Source organism: Pimephales promelas, chromosome 23, assembly GCF_988280905.1.
Source record: "Pimephales promelas chromosome 23, fPimPro1.hap1.1, whole genome shotgun sequence".
Classification (NCBI taxonomy): domain Eukaryota; kingdom Metazoa; phylum Chordata; class Actinopteri; order Cypriniformes; family Leuciscidae; genus Pimephales; species Pimephales promelas.
The window spans coordinates 787,084-807,043 of NC_142791.1; the positions used below are offsets into that span (position 1 = coordinate 787,084).

Genomic DNA, 19,960 nt, shown 5'->3' on the forward strand with positions numbered 1-19,960 from the left:
TTGTGTGACGTCATCACAGTTTTGAACGGATTTTTAGAACAGATAAGTGAACTTAAAAATGCAGTGCATTATCTTAGCCCTCCCTTTTGAATGCAACTTTCAAATTACTTGACAAAAAATTACGTCCTGAGAAAAGTGGATTTCTGGATTGACTCCCATTCATTCTGCACTCGACCGCGAGCGCCCCCGCATGGACAGAGACGTGTTACTGCAGCCGGTCCAGAACCCGGAAGTAACCAGCCAGTGCCAATTCTCTTCAATTAGACATTCTCTGATATCATTTAAATCTATAAATTTGAGAAAGGTCATGAGTGTTATATACACCTTTAAAGCAATCAGAACCACTGAATATTGTTGTGAAACTGAGAGGGAGCTATTGTGACAAAAAGTAATAAGGCGAACATTTCCCCAGATGCAGGAACATCTAAACAGAGGCCTGTTCCTGTGAAGACGGGAGCTGGATATCCAAAGCCTCAGCAAAAGACCGCTAGTCGTAACACAATATGTTCCACAGTCTTAATTCCCACTGCGTGCATTATTGTGATTTCTCTGCGGTCGGCTGCGGTTGTCTCTGTGTATACTTTAATGGGATTGAATGTTAAACCTGTTTTCTGGTCAACACAGATCCATTCTTTTTTAGAATCTGGAAAGCTAGCGGAAAAGAGTCTTAGCAGTGGCGATGTGGGAATTTATGTTGATTCTCAAGTTATTCATTTTACTTGTGTTTATTCCTCTATAGTGCGACTCTGTGGTACTGAGACGCAAACGAGAACATTGCTTATAGTTCAGAGTGAGAATTAAGTTTTGGAAGCTTTTGATGCCGTCTTTTGTATGTTTTTGTTCAAGAAAGAGAGTAGGCCGAACTTTCATAAGAATTTAGTCCAGATGGATGCTGGTTTCCTTTAGTAAGATGGGTAAGGTGATCAATTAGACGAGTCATCCAATTAATAAGGTCAGCTAGTTTTTCTAGATTACTACTATTTTTTTTTTATCAACATGCTGTTTTTATTGTGTTTGTCATTTAATTCACAGTGACACATTTTAACTTTAAGAGCTTTTCCAAAGACTTATATGGGTTCACATTTTTATAATTATAATATTTTTAATGATTTTAATAAACATTAATACCCCTATCATCCTATATCATCCTACCCCTTACTGTTCAAATGTTTGTGGTTGGTAAGATTTTTTTAATATATTTTAAAAAATGTATTTATTTCTGTAATGGCAATGCTGAATTCGTCTTCAGTCACATGATCCTTCAGAAATAATTATGTGATTTAGTGCTCAAGAAACTTTAATTATTAATGATAAAAACAGTTGTGCTGCTTAAAATATTTGTGGATATGAGTTCACATTTTTATAATTATAATATTTTTAATGATTTTAATAAACATTAATATCATCCTACCCCTTACTGTTCAAATGTTTGTGGTTGGTAAGATTATGTTAATATATTTTAAAAAATGTATTTATTTCTGTAATGGCAACTTGCTTTATTTTCAGTCTTCAGTCACATGATCCTTCAGAAATAATAATATTAATTAATTAATATTTTCTATTTAATATATTTTAAAATGTAATTATCCAGTCTTCACTGTCACACAATATCGTCATGTCACGATTCGGTACTGAACTCATGATATTACGACGATATTATTGCGATACTCCAAGACATATGATAAAAGGCTAACAAAAGACGTACTGTTAAAATGCTAAATTTGATGTTACATTGTAGGTTTAAATGAATAGGCTTGGACTCGGTGCTTGTAACCAGAATAACAATATTCATGATTCTGAAGCTGAAATTAGTGAGTTATTGTAGACGAATATTCTTGCACTTTTTCTGACAAGATATATTTAAAAATTTAGATAAAAATAAAATAATATTTAAAATCACTTTACTGGTCAAGTTATAAGTCATTAGGCATTATCAGGACCCACAAATATTCCCCAATTGCATTATTATACATTATAATCAACATTATATATAGTAGTTCAATGTAGTCCTGACACTAAAACTTTTGTGAGAATTTTTTTCTCACACTGTAATTTAAATTTTTGGAAACTATCCATGATACATGATATTGTTGCATTTTTTTATTGCGATATATTGTTACACTACTGTGACATGATCCTTTAGAAATCGTTCTAAAAAAATAAAAAACACATTTCTTATTATTATCATTGTTGAAAACAGTTGTGCTGCTTAATATTTTTAGAGGAAACCATGATCTTTTTTCAGGATTCTTTGAAAAGAACAACATTTGTTTGAAATAGAAATCTTTTGTAACATTATAAATGCCTTTGCTCTCACTTTTGATAAATTTAATGAATCCTTGCTAAATAAATCAATTGCTTTAGTTTAAAAAATGTACTTCCTTCCTTGAATTCAAATTGAATTACAACTGAATTATATTTTAAAAGACATTTCTGACTAGCAAGAATATTTGTTTAAACGTGTTTTACTTGAGAAAGTCCCACTGTGGGGAGTAAATGCATCAGGAGATGTCTTATCCTTCCAACACCTCATAAAATCCTAGTTTTTACCTTTACTTCCTGAACCTCCACTGGTTTTTCCACTTCAGTCGGTGCGAGCAGACGAAGCGAGAAGGATTGTAAAAGCATGTTCCGGTCTTAGTTAAGATGTCAATGGTGTGTGTGCTTTCTCAAGGTCAACACACCCTAATAAGAATTCACCAGGGACCACTGTTATTATCAGCAAGCAACAAAATGGCTGAGGTAAAAAAAAAAAGAAGTAATTATTCCCAGGCATGCGATAGATAAAGGCTCCTATTGCTTCTATCAAGGAAAGGGTCGTTCTAGAATGTGTTGATTTCCCAAAATGCCTCTTTTTTGTTGCATTCAAGAGTTAATTGTGCTCTACGCTGTTGGACATCTACCGCTAGTTAAAAATCATGACATACCCTTCAGACATAACAAGCTCCGGTATGAGTTTCTGGGCATCGTCCAAGTTAAATGCCCTCTGTGGAATCCTTGATAAGTTGAAAATCAGCCGATCGGGCCTTGGACGTGCTGTAAAACTGCAGCCATCACTCTGTGTCTGATGTGGAGGTCAGTGCCAGCAAAGCCAAAAGGGCACATCAATTTTTACAGCCCTCCTGAGGATGGCCAGGTTTCGCTCTCTCTCCCTCACCTTTCGCCGATGTTCATTGTTTCTCAAGGCTGTTATTTGTATGATGTCTGATGAAGCATGAGAACAGAAGGACTATCTGACCTGAAGATGATGGCAATGGATGAATGGCAATGCAACTATTTACTTTATGGATGTCGTTGTGTCTTTGACCACACTGTAAAAAAAAAATCTTGATTTTAACGGTAAAAGACTGTAATGATCATGATTTTAACGGTAAAAGACCGTAATCATCGTGATTTTAACGGTAAAAGACCGTAATGATCTTGATTTTAACGCTAAAAGACCGTAATGATCATGATTTTAACGCTAAAAGACCGTAATTATCGTGATTTTAACGGTAAAAGACCGTAATGATCATAATTTTAACGCTAAAAGACCGTAATGATCATGATTTTAACGCTAAAAGACCGTAATTATCGTGATTTTAACGGTAAAAGATCGTAATTATCGTGATTTTAACGGTAAAAGACCGTAATGATCATAATTTTAATGGTAAAAGACCGTAATGATCATAATTTTAACGCTAAAAGACCGTAATGATCATGATTTTAACGCTAAAAGACCGTAATGATCATGATTTTAAAGGTAAAAGACCATAATTATCGTGATTTTAATGGTAAAAGACCGTAATGATCATAATTTTAATGGTAAAAGACAGTAATTATCGTGATTTTAACGGTATAAGACCGTAATGATCATGAATTTAATGGTAAAAGACCGTAATGATCGTGATTTTAATGGTAAAAGACCGTAATGATCATGATTTTAACGGTAAAAGACCGTAATGATCATGATTTTAACGTTAAAAGACCGTAATTATCGTGATTTTAACGGTAAAAGACCATAAAGATCATGATTTTAACGGTAAAAGACCATAATTATCATGACTTTAACGGTAAAAGACCGTAATTATCGTGATTTTAACGGTAAAAGACTGTAAAAATGCTACAGTGCAAAACTGTTAATTTGTTAACAGAAAGTTTTCTTTCTATATACGGTGAATAACCGTTAACAGTACATTTAATGTAATTTTACTGTAAAATACCGTTAAATTTTAAGTTTTTGAAAGTGAAAAAGAACAACTCATTCAATAATTTACAGCGAAAAACCTAAAATTAACATTAGATCAGATAATGAATTGGGTTATTACTGTAAATTTTAAGCTAAGTCTATTAAACCAATAACGTTGATACTGTATTTTTGACGGTAAAGTTCTGGTAACCACAGCTAAAAACAACGGGATTTTTTTCACTATACGTAGAGTGCAGAAGTCTGTTTCAATGTCAAACGTCACATTATATATGTTCTTGAAAATTGTATCACAGTTGAAGTGTGGTCACCTTACTGTTAGTGAAGCTCCATTTGATTATCAGACATCATCAGACTCGATCGGCTGGTGTCCTACTTTCCAGCGTAGGAGTTTTGCAAACTCAGCCAGTGCCAGCCAATCCTTCAGCTTTCTTTTTGGCAGCACAAGGACAAAACGATGGCTTAGACAGCTTCAGGGGACAGCCGAGCCGGAGAGAGATAAGAGAACAAAAACAAACAGAGCTGAGGAAGAGGAGGGGGGACGAGAGGACGACGACGATGATGATGAAGAAGAAGAAGGAGAGAAAGTTGTCAGGGATCAGGGTGACCCTGAGCCGCACAGAGTCATCTCCTGCCAAAATGTAGAGAAAGGAAACCAGGCCACCTTGTAATGTTTTTACACGACAGTCGTCGGGCAGGATGTCAATTCTAGTGGCGAACACGGACGTGCTCATGTTCTGAGGGGATGTCTTTGAAAAGATCTAAATTTGCTTTAAACAGTGAATAAATATGTATTCTACCTGAAATTGAGTTTCGTGTTAGGCTTTAGAGCTTCAGATGTCTCCCTGAAAAGATGTCAACTCCACTTTTGGTCACCATTCACTTTCATTGGCTAGAAAAGCAGCCACATTAAAGGGATAGTTCACCCAGTAATGAAAATTCTGTCATTAACTACTTGTTCCAAAGCTGTAAGGCTTTTGTTTATTTACAGAACACAAATGAAGATCTTTTTGATGAAATCTGAGAGCTTTCACTTCAACTATATGAATTGAGTGGTTTAGTCCAGTTTTCATGAAGAGACTCAACAGATTGAGTTTAGGCTTTTAATCACATATAAACATTCATCAACTAATTTATTAGTTGTGCTAAACTGAAGCTCACACATGTTCGCCTGACATGCGAGAACCAATGAGGTTCATATTCAGTCTCGTGTCATTTGGTTCATTCAACGAACGAATTGACTCGGAAAAAGATTCATTCATTTTTATAAACGAGTTTGAACAGGAGAGTCACAAACGCGCATCACAGAACAGAGCAAGACGAGCATTTGAGCTTATAAAACTTAAACTTTGTTATTTATTTATTAAACGAGCGATCGTTTCGCTTGATAAGACCCTTATTCGTCGTCTGGAGCCGTTTAAAGCTCTTTGAACAGTTTGCAGTTTGCACTGAAAGTGTCTTTTGGACCTTGAACCGTTTGGTCCCCATTGAAGTCCATTATATGGAGAAAATCCTGGAATGTTTTCATCAAAAACCTTAATTTCTTTTCGACTGAAGAAAGAAAGACATGGACATCTTGGATGACACGGGGGCGAGTAAATTATCAGCAAAAGTTTTTTTTTTAAAGTGAACTACTCCTTTAATTTGAGTGTCCCTATAATCAGACCAGGTGATGTTTCTGCAGCTGACTGGATACAATGGCATCGTTTTCTTTAAAAGCAAAGTCTGCTCTTCTCGACAGCGTAGATGACCTCTCGCATGGGTCTTTTGTTGGTACAGTGCCTACCATTTGCATTTTACAATTGTTTAACAAATAATCACCCGTGGCAGGCTATTATCCCCCACTGTGACCCCAACACACACACAGCTGCGGTCTGGCACACAGGGGTTTGTTCTCGCATATGCTGGAGAGAAACCAGAGACACGAGATACATCTGTGAAACTAACTGAGGCATTAATTAGATGGATAGATAGACAGACAGACAGACAGACAGACAGACAGACAGACAGACAGACAGATAGATAGAAGGAAAGATAGATACAGATAGATAGATAGTCTTTGCAATGGTTTATGTAAATGAATTGTTTGTCTCATTAAACTTGCTTTTGCTTGTCTGCTTTCAGGAGATAACCATCAGGTAAATTCAGAGGGCAGTTCAAATGAGACGAGACTTATTTTCCATAAATCATTAGAGAAAATGTAAATGTTTCATAGTAACTAATGGGAAACTAATGTGTGGTTGTTCTAGGCTTATGTCTATTTGGCAAATTTGAAAAGTTTGTGACATTGTTAAATGGATAGTTAACCAAAAAAGAAAATTACTCGTCCTCAAGTTGCTTCAAACCTGTATGAATTATTTCTTCTAAGACATTCAAAATATGCGTCTGTGTTCAGGAGAAGAAAGCAATTCATCTAGGTTTGGACTGGAGTAAATGATGACAGAATTGTCTTTTTTGGGTGAACTACCCCTTTGGGATAATGGAAATAACTTTGTTCTCAAAAGAAAAATCTGAAAAGTTGTAGACCGAGACTCAATTTGGTGTCCATTTAATCTCATTGATGTCTTGGAGAATTTGTTGAAATTTGAAATTAGTCTCTTGGTATATATGCCTGTTTTATTTTATGCGATTCTTGATCAGTTCCAACAAATTGTTATTTAACTCTGAAAGAAAGAAAAATAGCATTATTTTTGGATTGTTTCAATTTGATATCTCAGTTTAATAGACAGCAGCAGTGATCATAAATAGAGAACAAATGGAAAAGAAGAAGAATTCTGCTTAACTCTAACCCTATGTGTCTCCTGTAGAGTTTCAGATGAGATTTTAAAAGTCAAATAGATTTAATGACCAGTGTTGGGTAAGTTACTCTAAAAAAGTAATTAATTACTAGTTACTAATTACCTCTTCAACAGTGTAATTAGATTACTACTAATTATTCTCTCTAAAAAGTATTTAATTACTTTTAATTACTAATTACTTTCAAAATCCCATATCAATCTCAACCAGCTGAATAATACAAGGATAGACATGAATCTGTTTTAATTCTTTCAAATAAATACTATAAAATTGCATGAATTATCCTTAAACTGACCAAGGTGGAGAAGGTTACATTATAAAAACACATCAGACAATACATTTTGATGTTAAACCCACTATTGTTTGTTTTATGTCTGATCTCATGACATTTCACCCTTTTTCCATACATATTTTACAATAATTCATACGAATTTGTACGAGTGCGGTCGTACGATTTAGACGCCTCATAAAATGCATACGAATCGCTGTGAGATCGGATTGATCTATACTGTAAAAATGAATATGCTTTATCTAATCAATAAAATTGTGGCAACAGATTACAAGCAATATTATTTATTAACTTGAACAAATTAGAATTGAGTAATAGTTAATCAAATTAACATTCTAATTAATTCTAATTTGTACAATTTAATTAATAATATTGCTTGTAATATGTTGCCACAATTTTATTGATTAGATAAAGCATATCATTTTTTTCAGTGGCCATCTCAGAAGTAACTGTAATTAAATTATTGATAAATGAAGAGTAATCCCTTACTTTACATTTTCAAGGGAAAAGTAATTAAATTACAGTAACTAATTACTCAGTAAACACTGTTAATGACACAATCTCCACATTCATTTTGAAAACTCTGTACTTTTACTGTATGTCAACAAGTGTCTCATTTGCAACTATTTTTATTCTCTTAATAATTTTAGGAGAAACATCAGACAAAGTTGACTCTTAAAGGCCAACCTCTGAACGATAAAATGTTCCTCCGGGTGGCCATAAACGCATCAAGTTTGATCCTAAAGTGGAGATGAGGGGGGGTTTGTGTATCCAGCATGGCAGAGTTAATGCGAGTGCTCAATCTGAGTCCGGCTTTCATTAGTTGGACAGTTTTATTGCAGTTGTCTACTCGGCTTCCTGTGTAGTCCCTGCACAGCTGACACTGGGCGTTCAGAGACACAGACGATCTGAATGCTTTGCATATGTGTGTGTGTGTGTGTGTAGATACTGCTGTCTTTGTGTTTGCTGGGATTCCCTCAGGGCCACAACAGGCCACAGCTGTACAGAACATTGCCAATGTTGCATGTTGAGACATTAGAAGTGTGTGTGTGTGTGTGTGTAAGTTCACTCTGTTTGTGTTGAGACAGCTGATGCATGAAATGGAGCTCAGGTAAGCGCGGGGCCCGCGGCTGTCTCGTGTCTTCCAGCGAGTGATTTTACTCGGGCGCATTGATTTTGTTCACAAGTTCACAGCCGGCAAAAAGAATCAGCTGACCGACAGAGTCCTGACGTTTAATAGGTTAAACCCTTAAGAGAACATGCGGTGTGTGTTACATTACATAGACCAGCAGACACAAACAAAAATATAATTCAATTCATAGTCCCTCCAAAAAATAGATGTATGTTATTATAGTGCATATGAAGAGTTCAGATGCAAAAGCCTCTAAGTGCCATTTGAAATTTTCTTCTAAAATGATCATTTTTGTCAAGCTTGTATATTTAAGTTCAGTAATTTCATTAAAATGACAATTAATAGGTAATCTTCATTGCCATTTAAGTGAAATTACTGAACTTAAATATACAAGCTTGACAAAAATGATCATTTTAGAAGAAAATTTCAAATGGCACTTAGAGGCTTTTGCATCTGAATTCTTCATATATTTATTATATAATTTGATGTAATATAATAATATTCGATTCATTGTTTTTTAAATTATTAATTTTTCATTATCGTATTAATTTGTTACTTATTATAATATAGGCCTACTACTAATGTTTAATAGTTTTATTTTTATAGGCTATTTGAGAATTGTTGAAAAGTAAAAAAGAAGCGAGTTTAGCAGTTTGTTTTAATTGTGAATTATGCCATTTTATTATTCTGTCATGACCTTATTTCGGAAAAAAATATGTGTGGTAGTGGTAGTCAATGGCGAGAGACAACTTATCTTTTTATTCCGTCTGACTCTGAACTGTGCCCTGAATTAGGCTACACATATGATGTTTGTCAACTTAAAAGATAATTCTGAGAGTCAAAAACGTCGCAGTTTGTCATAAAACAGAAGAGTAACATTTAGTTTTATGTGAAAATCGCCCGGAAAGCTCCCATATTTCTACAATAAACTTTATATAGCCTACTTTTAATGCCTCAGATTGGCTGTTCCACTGACAGACAAAATATGCTGGCCAAAAACCTAGTAGGCTTACTCAATTTGAGCTTGATTTTCATAAAATTTTTATATTATAATGACACTTGCAAGTGTCTGACTATATAAAGCCACAATACCAACTTTGATGACGACTTTGGAAATCTGTTGTTTTATAATCACTAACAATGTCATGCTGACCTTATTGTGGTCCGACCTGACCTTAGCTCAAGTTTCACATTAAATGTGAGTAGCCTAATACGTTTAATATAATATTTAGTTTTTATATGCCATTTGATATGAAGCAATGCATGTTTGTGCAATTTTGTAAGCCTATATTTTATATAGTGGTGTGCCTTGGGATTTTTTTTCTTATCAAAACTTTGTGGCAAAATAAGGTTGGGAAACACGGGTTCAAAGCTGTTGTATGGCATTAGAAAACTTGTAATACCACAAATTTTGACTTTTTTCTCTCTCTTTTGTAACTCAACAGCATCCTGGAATCTCCATTAAAATATTGGCAAGAGCAGCATGAACATTCGTCAAAATATCTCCATTTGTTTAAGAAGAAAGGACTGGATTGGAACAATTTGAGGGTGAGTAAATGATGCATATTAATTTTTGGCATCCGTTTCTCATTTTCTTCCTCGACAAAATGTAAGAGTTACATCCGCTGGTAAAATGAGGACACGCACACACACACTCCATCCAGACCTCATAAGTGAGACCTGCAGCTTGTGTCAGCCACCAGAGCATTCTGGGAACTCTGAATAATAAGTGTTTAGTCCTGATCAATGGGAGCCACCGTGCTGTTAGTGGCAAAATCAATACAGTTTTCTTTGCTATTACAATAGGCTGTCCTGTTGCAAATGAGCTCTGAAAGCGAGTTGTCTGGGAGAGATGTCGAATAATCGGAGCAGGCTGAAGAAGTTCAGAGTAATAACGGGGTCAATAGCTTCCATTACTGCTGCCGTCCGCACCGAGGAACCTCTCGGGTCGCAACACACTCATTACTTTCACTGTTCAGTGTGGAATAAAGACAATAAGACCAACAAACATTAAAGTCAACAAGAATTGCACTCTGCAACCTTTACTACTCTAATTTAAAGGGATACTTCACCACTGGAAAGATGAATGTGTATATTTAAACCTAATTACTAAGTAATTATTAGTTACTGTAATTTAATTACTTTTCCCTTGAAAATGTAAAGTAAGGGATTATCCTTCATTTATCAGTAATTTAATTACAGTTACTTCTGATGTAATTGAGGTAAATACTGTGTATAGATCAATCCGATCTCACAGCGATTCGTATGCATTTTATGAGGCGTCTAAATATTACGACCGCACTCGTACAAATTCGTATGAATTATTGTAAAATATGTATGAAAAAAGGGTGAAATGTCATGAGATCAGACATAAAACAAACAATAGTGGGTTTAACATCAAAATGTATTGTCTGATGTGTTTTTATAATGTAACCTTCTCCACCTTGGTCTGTTTAGGGATAATTCATGCAATTTTATAGTATTTATTTGAAAGAATTAAAACAGATTCATGTCTATCCTTGTATTATTCAGTTGGTTGAGATTGATATGGGATTTTGAAAGTAATTAGTAATTAAATACTTTTTAGAGAGAATAATTAGTAGTAATCTAATTACACTGTTGAAGAGGTACTTAGTAACTAGTAATTAATTACTTTTTTAGAGTAACTTACCCAACACTGATTTAAACGCATTCAACACACAACTGGCTAATGAAAATATGTCTTTGTGAAATATAATTGGCTATGACATTATTTCAGTATGATATATTTATTTATTTTTCTTGCATTAGAAAGGTTTCAGACTACATTTTGGTAAATAATAATCAAAAACATTCGAATAATGTGCACTAATGAGTCATGTGTATTAAAACTAAGGACACTTTATAGCCTTTTAAGACAATATGATATCCAGAGTGAAAAGTCTATAAAAACTATATGATTGAAATGAGATTTTCTGTTCAGATCTTCCCTCTAAATCAAATGAATCATCAGTGTGTCGTGAGCTCATGAATCAAAGAGTTCAGCTCAGTGTGTGTGAGAGTGACCTTTACCACACACTCCTCAGTGAGACTGGATCATTTTCCCTTCATGAGATCCGTCAGGAGTCTGAGATGAGAACAGATGTGTCTGAGAAGTAGACAATATAAGCAACACTAAAAAGTGCATTTCTCTTTTTCTGTCTGAGTGGTAGCTTTCTGCTGCAGACGTTAGCTCATGCATGCTGTAGGGTCCGGTCCGGATAACGTATGTGGTGCAGATCAAATTAATGTATGTTTCAAAAACATGTCGTCACAATAATCTCAGTTCAGTGTCTTTTTTTATCCCTTTTGTTTGGGTCTCTGAGGATGGCGCAGGGATAAATGGCGTAAATGGTTCAATGCATGTGTGTGTGATGCCATCATCTCATAAATATGACCTTGCTGTGACCTTTGCATGCCGCCCTAACCTAGCATGCAGAGGACAAACCTGATTTTTCATATTCAGGCACTGCAATGCTCTCCCATAAATAGTGCGGGCAATAGTAGAACTTTTTGTGAAGGGATAGTTCACCCAAAAATTTAAATTTTGGGGTTTTAAAATCCGATATATCGGCCGATATTTTTTTTTTTATTAAATATTGTTGGATTTCACACACTTTTCTGCACAAGATACGTTTGATACTTTTTCTCTATGTCTAAATGTTCACTCCTCGCAAGTATAACTTACATTTTACAATGCAGGGACTGTAACTAGAGATATGCTAGTTATAAATACAGTAATCATTACTTTATTTAGGCAGAAAAAGTTCATTGTGGTTTCCGAGCTCATTAATGTTAACGTTAGCGGTCTTCCACTGATGATAGTGGCATTAGCTAGCTTTGTGGTTAGCTAGTCTATTTAGCAATAGATAACGTCATACTGCAAATTGTAAAACATACATTTTCAATATAACAGGCCAAGGAGAGATGATTAAAGCGTGTTTCCTCCGTTTTTATTTTATTTTTTAAATATTCATTTATCGGCCATTATGACTGCCGATACCGATATTTTAGAAAATGCCTAATATCGGCCGGCCGATATATCGGTCTGGCTCTATTCTGTAGAACATGAAAGGTGTTTTTTTTCATATATATATATTATTTTTTATGATATCCTGGTAATTATTTACAATAGACTATAATGAAGCTTAATAAAAACTGGGGTTGTTGAGCCCAAAAATGACAAGAAAGTCATATGTAAAGTTTAGGTCAGTGTTTCTCAACCCTGTTGAGACCAAAATTGAAGTAGTTATTCACTTATAATTTCCCTCTCCTGAATAACTGAATCATTGAGTCTAATGCTGAACTCTGAACCGCATACTTTTACAGAACTACTACTTTTACCATATTTCTATGGCAGAAATAAGAGTAGTGTGATTGTATGCTGTTTCGGATTCAGAGACCAAATCTTGATTTGTCCACATATGTGTCTCGCCACTATTGGACAAACAGGTCTCGGGTCATTTCAGTGGAAGATCAAGTTATGAAACTTGGATTAAAAATAAATGGCATTTAAAACTAATAAGTAAAAGAATATATTTAAAAAAAATTCTAATTTACAATAAAATCAATATAGCTATAGATTGTGTGAATTTTAAAGTAATTTGGACCAGTTTTATGTTGCATTTTTGTCATTTTTGGAGGTTGCCAACCACCTTTTGTGTTCCCCAGAAGAGGGTTTGGAGCGACAAGAGGTTGAGTAAATGATGACAGAATGTTCCTTCTTGGCTCAACTATTCACAAAATCTCTCTCTCTCTCTCTCTCATCCTTATGCATCTATTATTCATCCAGGCTTTCTCTCAACGCAGCACCTCATACTGCCAAAACACTGGTGCTAATAAGGCTTTCCTCGATGATCATGTGTGACAGCTTGGTCAGGAATTAGCCTCACTTTCACCCCTCCGAGAGGCCCAGAGAGCCTGTGGCGCCCCGCGGTCAGTCTTCTGACACTCGCAAATGGAGTCGGGCCCGAGACCCGCCTGGATCCCGCACAGTGCCCGAGGTCTGGCCCGTTATGTTTGTTCAGCAGACATTTTAACCTTCATCTCGGAACAATAAAACAAGAATAGAACGAATGTGTGTGTGTGAAAGCGAGAGACGGTGGGGGTATTTGACACATCTCCTTAAGCCACTGTGTGCTTTATTATCTTTGGCAGGCCTTATTGGTCGTGCTAATCAAGTGAACGATTTGCCACCCTCATTCCCGGCAACTGACAAACGCATTAGGAACCGAAGGGAACGTGCGACCTTGAACGTGTCACCTGCAAACCAGCTGGCGCTCTCTCCGCCAGCAGGGAACGACCTTTCGGAGGTCAATAAACTAAATAATTCACAAAGGTTATTCACTTTGCGCTGAATGCACAACAAATCTTTGCAACTGGAGTCGGTTCATAACGCGGATCCAGTTTCGATCACGTTCATGACGCTGGACATATGCTCGATTTCTCTGCCCTCTCAGACTGCAAACATGAAGACTTCATGAATTATTCAAACGTGGCTTTGATGTGGCATTTGATAACACGGGGCATTTATGATGTGTACACTAACTTCACGATTTTGGCCGAGGCTTGGCGCTAATGTCTGTGCCAACAAATTATGATCAGTGAAGTTATCAGTGTACAGCTGCGAGCCTTTCCAGATCACTAACGAGGTAAGAGTGGAAGTCATGCTTTAAAGACCCCCTGAAATCAAAGGGTTTCGGGGTTTTAGTATAGCCTTAAGGTAATGAATAACCTGGTGTGTTCTAAAACAATGATGAAATTCACATTTTGGAGATAAAAGCATTCAAAACTTTGGATGCGGATTTTTATGACATCACCGCGACTGTCCAATCAAATGCTCTCTAGAATCTAAAGCATCAGCCCGTTCTCATCCCAAGGCGCGAGTTTTTTTGTGATTGTGGCGGGCAAAAATCTTTGATTACGCGGCCCGTTTTCTTTAAAAATGCGATGGAATATGCGGGATATTTATGCAATTTTATGCGATGAAATTGCGGGAACTTGCAAAAATTGCGGAAACTTGCAAAAATTTCGGGAATTTGCAAAAATTGCGGGAATTTGCACAAATTGCGGAAACTTGCAAAAATTGCGGGAATTTGCAAAAATTGCGGAAACTTGCAAAAATTTCGGGAATTTGCAAAAATTGCGGGAATTTGCACAAATTGCGGAAACTTGCAAAAATTGCGGGAATTTGCAAAAATTGCGGAAACATGCAAAAATTGCGGGAAATTTGCAAAAATTGCGGGAATTTCAGTGCAGCTTCAAAGGGTTTTAAACAACAACAACAACAAGAAAATGCGTCATTTTAACAAATTAAGGGCGTTTTCACACCTATAGATCGTTTGTTCTAATCCGAAACAGGTACTTAGACACTACTGCTATTTATATAGCACAAACGATCTATAGGTGCGAAAAGACCCTAAGTCTACAAGACCATATTGTGATATGAAGTATGTCGTTCGTAGGGTTGGGTATCGAGAATCGAGTATCGATTGGAACCGGGACTAACTTTTCATTTTTCCCGGAATCGTTCAAAAGTTAAAATTTCGATTCCTAGTTTCGATGTTCACAGTCCGCCGACCGGAAGAAGAAACCGCTGAACAACACCAACGAAGAAGCATCTACCGGAAGTGTTGGCATAACCGCGCGAGTCGCTTGCGTCGGCGGTCCAATGTGTGGCTTCACTTTTCTAAAAATAACGAAATCTCGGCAAAATGCAAAATTTGTTACAAAAGGAGTATTTCCTTCAGAAAGACCGTTGGTTAGCAAGGTTAGCTAAACTTTTTTTGACCCTGCCTCTTAAAAGAATCATAATCGAGAATCGTTGGGAACCGGAATCGAAACAAGGAATCGGAATCGGAATCAGAATCGTTCAAATTCAAACGATACCCAACCCTAGCCGTTCGTGAGCAAAGCATGAGCATATTCGCAGTTACAGTGTGTGTAAAACTATGCAAATGATGAAATTTCTGTCATGTGCACGGTATACATTATGCTGTGTTTGCATCAAAACGGCATATTTTAGTTTTTGTGCATACAGCGGACCGCATAACCTTGAAAAGCATACTTTATTTGATATTGTATGCAAACACAGGCGGTCGACACTCGAAACTCTCATCTTTGTCCAGGAATGTCGAGTTGAGAGTTGCGGTCTTCTTCGTGGGTTTGAATGCCTCCATGTTTGATGTAAGTGTGGTATTGTGGAGGACTATGATTGAATCACCCTGGCCGACCCCAGCAGGTGGGGTTTGTCTGAAGATTAGATAAAACAGGCGCTGGCTTCCATATGGCACTGAGACTCGCTAAAGATTAAATATGTTTACTTACCCTTGGACTAGGTAAGACAAGGCAAATACATCCAAATGACCTGGCCAGTGAATGGTCGCCAACATAATGACTAATTCATGATACGATTCCTCACAGGTGTTTATTAGATGGACTCAAATGTCACCATGTAGTTCCTGTCGGCGTCAGGATGGCCTCATCATTTCCGCTGGCCTCGTGCCACACTGAAATCATACACTGCATAACTGATGTCTCAAAGCTGCTGAAACATCAGTATTTTCCAGCAGATGCAGATGGTTTGTAGCTGTTGCATGCTTCACACACCTTGCAAAACGCTACGGGACACTTCTCCTGGACGCGGGTCTGACTGCAGTGAGGACACTGTGGATCTGATGAAGCGTCATGAAACCTGAAAAATCACGCTGCTATCTCATATACCCTTACGAAAAAGAAGTATATTTCAAGTTCATTTTATGTAGTATACTTAAGTAATGTTCAAGTATATTTTTAAGTATACTAATGTCACTATGTACTAGTAGTAAACTTGTAAGTGTACTATTTTAATACCGCTTGGGACTAAATTGGCCCACTTTTAGTACGTAAAAGTGTATGTTTAAGTGCACAACTAGTTCATAATTATGTATCTCATGTGTACTGCAAGTGAATTTATGGGTATACTAGTAGTTTACTTTTTTACTGTAATACTTATACTAGTATACTTTGAATACTTAATTATACTTTTAAGTATTTCTGGATCAAAAGATTGAGTACAAGAACAGGACAAATATTCTTGCTTTTCTCTCAGTATAAGTCAAGTACACTTAAGTGGAATTTGAAGTATACTTCTGAGAAGTACAGGAAAAATAAACTGAAAGTATACTTTCTTATTTTTAGTTTAAAAGAAATATGCTAATGGCACTCTTGAATAAACGTCTTTTTCGTAAGGGTAGCGATGGAAAAATGTCCCATTAATTTAAATCCTAAATATTTATCTCGATTTGTAGCTCTCTATAGTCCAGGGAGTACTTATGCTGCCTTCACATGCAATAAGACATTTCCTAAATAAGTCCCACTTCTTAAATTTCTATCACAAGCTTGTCACATTAAAGGGATAGTTCACTTTGAAATAAATTTTTTGATATGTTTTATCTTCCCTCAAGGGCATCCAAGATGTAGGTGTCTTTGTTTCCGCAGTATTTTCAATTTTTATATTTTTAGGTCAAACCGTTCTTTTCTGTCAGTCATATAATGGAGGTCTATGGTCACCACCTCAAAGAGCATGCACAGAGAAGTCCAAATTAAACATGATTTAATGACTCGTAAATGTAAGTACACATTGATGGCCTAAGACACGAAACGAGCGGTTTGTGTGAGAAAACTAACAGTGTTTATATCGTTTTACCTCTTGTAACCACAAAAACCCTCAGATCACTTGGACGTGGCTGTGGTTACGAGAGGTAAAAACAATATAAATACAGTTCGTTTTCTCACACAAACCGCTCGTTTCGCGTCTTAGGCCATCAATGTGTACTTACATTTACGAGTCATTAAATCATGTTTAATGTGGACTTCTCTGTGCATGCTCTTTGAGGTGGTGACCATAGACCTGCATTGGAAGCCTTGTTTGACAAAGCACTATCATATGGCTAAAGAAGAATTAAAATATAGCACATAACTGTATAACACATACTGTCTTCTATTATGGTGTTTTAGTGGTGCAGTTTTTTGTGTTTGACAGAAGCCAGAATTTAATGCGTGCAAAAAGTCTCCCCGTGATTTTTGGAAGAAAGAAAATCTTGAAGGTTTGGAGCGACATGAGGGTAAGTAAACGATGACCGAATTTTCATTTCTAGATGAACTTCCTTTTAAAGGCCGAGGAGGAAGATAAATACAGTGAGACGGAGCGAGACAGTGAGAGAGGAGTGTGTGTGTGTGTGTGATTTTCACAGTGTGAAGGACAAAGTTAGTGACCCGTAGATTATTCAGAGGAGATTGTGTTTCAGGGCCATCTGAAGGTCAGACTGAATATTTTATCTCTCTGCTCCATAATTTGCTTTCAGCAGTTGGAAACTGTTTAATCACAGACGGCTGCGTAGAGGTCATCCTTACATCAACATTTGATCTGTTAGCAGCATAAATTATAGGGGAGCTACAAACTTCCTTTTTTAATAGCAAAATATTTGTAGAGGGCCAGATGTTACTGACTGATTTGCAACCTGACGTGTTTTATAGAAAAACTCACTGCACATGGACTTCACACTATTTGTTTGCCGGACGCAGATAACAGTTGGCCAATGCGGGGTCAGAAAAGGTCACCGCTTTCACACTATGAAGGGTCACGGCTGCTGTTGACTGGAGCGCAAGGTTGATGTGAATCATTTAAACTGCATTTGTATTTGTCCGGCCAGTGCAATATTTGATCTATGACATGTACCTAGAATATTAATATTTTCATACTAATTTATAATGCTTAATCTTTGCACATGATGACATTTAAACACGGAAAGCAATATCACAGCGTCTTGTAAATGTACTCGTGTAGCGGTTTAGTCAGCAGTCATTGATCTGCAGTGCCGTATGCTGAGATTTCCCCGACAGCCTGTGAGCGTCTCAGAGGGACGAGAGATACGTCTGGGACTGCAGTGTTGTCCGAGTGCACTAGTATCACTGGATCTGCACTGCAAGTCATGTGACACATCAAAACTAGAATGCACCCATTAAAGCACTGTATCACTCCCAGTTCTGGGTAATACGCTCTAAAGAATGCTGGGTTATGGACAAACCCAACCGTTGGGTTAAAGGAGTAGTTCACTTTTAAAAAAAACTTTTGCTGATAATTTACTCACCCCCGTGTCATCCAAGATGTCCATGTCTTTCTTTCTTCAGTCGAAAAGAAATTAATTCTCGAAGAGAATTTTCTCCATATCCCCCGAATATTCCAACAAAAATGACGAAACGCATATGGTTTTGTTCAGTTCGAAGGAGCCCGGTCTCCGCCGGATACGTTGAGTTTTCGCAGAGATATTTGCATTCTTCGCTTACGCAGGGGGTTTGGGGGCCTGTATCTCGGGCCCACGAGGCTCTCTTTCGAAAGGTCTCGGTCCGTTCTACACTCCATAAAAATTTGGCGTAGAAACGTTGATTTTTCGCCGTGATATTTGCGATTTTCTCCCGAGCTTGTGGCGCCATTTCAGAGCGCGACCGACGGTTTTCGGCTAATATCTCCGCGAATACTCCACCAAAAATGACGAAACGCATATAGTTTTGTTCAGTTCGGCGAGACTGTTCGAATGTCGGTCTTCGCCGTATATATTGAGTTTTCACCGAGATATTTTTGTTTTTCGCTTCTGGAGGGGCTTTGGGGGCCTGTATCTCGGGCCCCCGGGGACCCACGAGGCTGGGGGCGGTCTCTTTCGAAAGGTCTCGGTCCGTTCTCCACTCGATAAAAATTTGCCGTCAAAACGTTGATTTTTCGCCAAGATATTTGCGATTTTCTCCTGAGCTCGTGGCGCCATTTCAGAGCGCTACCGACGGTTTTCGGCTAATGGACTTCAATGGGAACCAAACGGTTCAAAGTCCAAATGAGAGTTTCAGTGCAGCTTCAAAGGGCTTTAAACGATTCCAGACGATGAATAAGAGTCTTATCTAGCGAGAAAATCCTGGAATGTTTTCATCAAAAACCTTGAAAGAAAGACATGGACATCTTGGACGACATGGGGGCGAGTAAATCATCAGCAAAAGATTTTTCAAAAGTGAACAACTCCTTTAAGGAGAAGCAATATTTGACAAAACAGGATATGGGCATTCAGACTAAATTGTAATGCATTTTTATTGATATATTTGAATAAGCAATGCGATCCAACAATCTAATTTTGTTGGATCACATTGCTTGTTTTCAGAATGACAACGTGAGTGTGTGTGAAAAACAGAGCGAGAGAGTGAGACAGGCTTGTTGTGGAGTTTTATCTCAACTGCGGACAGCCTCAGACTGTTTCGTGCTGCTCTGATAATGAGCAAACAGGGGCAATTGAATGTCAATGCCCCCGTGGGAACAGAGGAAATGTGCCCGGGGGGGCCGTGGCCGCTCGCCCCCTCCTCCCCCTGAGCGACCGGAGAGAGAGAGAGTTAGTGTAACCTTGCGGAGTTGTCTTTTCGTCCTCCGATCGGCTCACTGGGCGAGAGGGTCTCGCTGACGGCTCAGTTCCCCCACAGGTGCGCCTCATGCAAACAATGCAGATCGGGCTGTTTTAAAGTC

The 19,960-nt window shown here is 37.3% G+C and overlaps 1 protein-coding gene across 3 annotated transcripts in view; it reads left to right on the forward strand.

Moving 5' to 3' along the window:
* The window catches only part of nrip1b (nuclear receptor interacting protein 1b), a 77,119-nt gene that overhangs the window by 9,042 nt on the left and 48,117 nt on the right, over positions 1–19,960 (forward strand). For 2 of the 3 annotated variants that reach the window (XR_016149411.1, XM_089126005.1), the window contains exon 3: positions 9,849–9,951. The gene's annotated coding sequence lies outside the window, so the exon portion shown is untranslated. Of the gene's footprint in view, positions 1–9,848; positions 9,952–13,213; positions 14,474–19,960 lie in introns of those variants that run through there. The other variant, XR_005623415.2, reaches the window with a different exon arrangement.